This window comes from Arachis duranensis, chromosome 3 (genome assembly GCF_000817695.3).
Source record: "Arachis duranensis cultivar V14167 chromosome 3, aradu.V14167.gnm2.J7QH, whole genome shotgun sequence".
NCBI lineage: Eukaryota > Viridiplantae > Streptophyta > Magnoliopsida > Fabales > Fabaceae > Arachis > Arachis duranensis.
Window position 1 is genome coordinate 91,982,255 of NC_029774.3, and position 1,457 is coordinate 91,983,711.

At 41.7% G+C, this 1,457-nt stretch overlaps 1 non-coding gene across 1 annotated transcript; it reads right to left on the reverse strand.

Annotated features, from left to right (window-relative positions):
• Nucleotides 1–347: 347 nt before the first annotated feature.
• LOC127746164 (small nucleolar RNA R71) lies at nt 348–451 on the reverse strand. The gene has a single exon (XR_008007783.1). It is a non-coding gene; the product is annotated as a small nucleolar RNA R71 (small nucleolar RNA).
• Between the last annotated feature and the right edge of the window lie 1,006 nt (nt 452–1,457).

A 1,457-nucleotide genomic window follows, 5' to 3' on the forward strand; every position in this document is an offset into this window, starting at 1 on the left:
CTACACCTACTTCCAATTTTTATGGAAGAAGCATCTCAATCCCTGCCATTGGAGCAAACAATTTTGAGCTGAAGCCTCAACTAGTTGCTCTGATGCAACAGAACTGCGAGTTCCATGGACTTTCATCAGAAGATCTCTATCAGTTTTTAATTGAATTCTTGCAGATCTGTGATACTGTTAAGACAAATGGAGTAGATCCTAAAGTCTACAGGCTCATGCTTTTCCCCTTTGCTGTAAGAGACAGAGCTAGAACATGGTTGGACTCACAACCTAAAGATAGCCTGGACTCTTGGGATAAGCTGGTCACGGCCTTCTTGGCCAAGTTCTTTCCTCCTCAAAAGTTGAGCAAGCTTAGAGTGGATGTTCATACCTTCAAGTAAAAAGATGGTGAATCCCTCTATGAAGCTTGGGAAAGATACAAGAAGTTGACCAAAAAGTGTCGTTCTGGCATGCTTTCAAAGTGGACCATTTTAGATATATTCTATGATGGTCTATCTGAGCTTTCTAAGATGTCACTCGACCATTCTGCAGGTGGATCCATTCACCTAAAGAAAACGCCTGCAGAAGCTCAAAAACTCATTGACATGGTTGCAAATAACCAATTCATGTACACCTCTGAGAGAAATCCTGTGAGTAATGGGACGCCTCAGAGGAAGGAAGTTCTTGAAATTGATGCTCTGAATGCCATATTGGCTCAGAACAAAATGTTGACTCAGCAAGTCAACATGATTTCTCAGAGTCTGAATGGATTGCAAAATGCATCTAACAGTACTAAAGAGGCATCTTCTGAAGAAGAAGCTTATGATCCTGAGAACCCTGCAATGGCAGAGGTGAATTACATGGGTGAACCCTATGGAAACACCTATAATCCCTCATGGAGAAATCATCCAAATTTCTCATGGAAGGATCAACAAAAGCCCCAACAAGACTTTAATAATGGTGGCAGAAACAGGTTTAGCAATAGCAAGCCTTTTCCATCATCTTCTCAGCAATAGACAGAGAATTCAGAGCAGAGCCCCTCTAGCTTAGCAAGCATAGTCTCTGATCTATCTAAGGCCACTTTAAGTTTTATGGGTGAAACAAGGTCCTCCATTAGAAATTTGGAGGCACAAGTGGGTCAGCTGAGTAAGAAAATCACTGAAACTCCTCCTAGTACTCTCCCAAGCAATACAAAAGAGAATCCAAAAAGAGAGTGCAAAGCCAGTGATATAATTAAAATGGCCGAATCCAAAGAGGAAGGGTAGGACGTAAAACCCCAATGAGGAAGACCTCATGGGACGTCTCCCAAACAGAAAGGAGTTCCCTATTGAGGACCTAAAGGAATCTGAGGCTCACATAGAAACCATATAGATTCCATTAAACTTCCTTCTACCATTCATGAGCTCTGAGAACTATTCTTCCTCTGAAGAGGATGAAGATGTAACTGAAGAGCAAGTTGCTCAATATCTAGGAGCCAT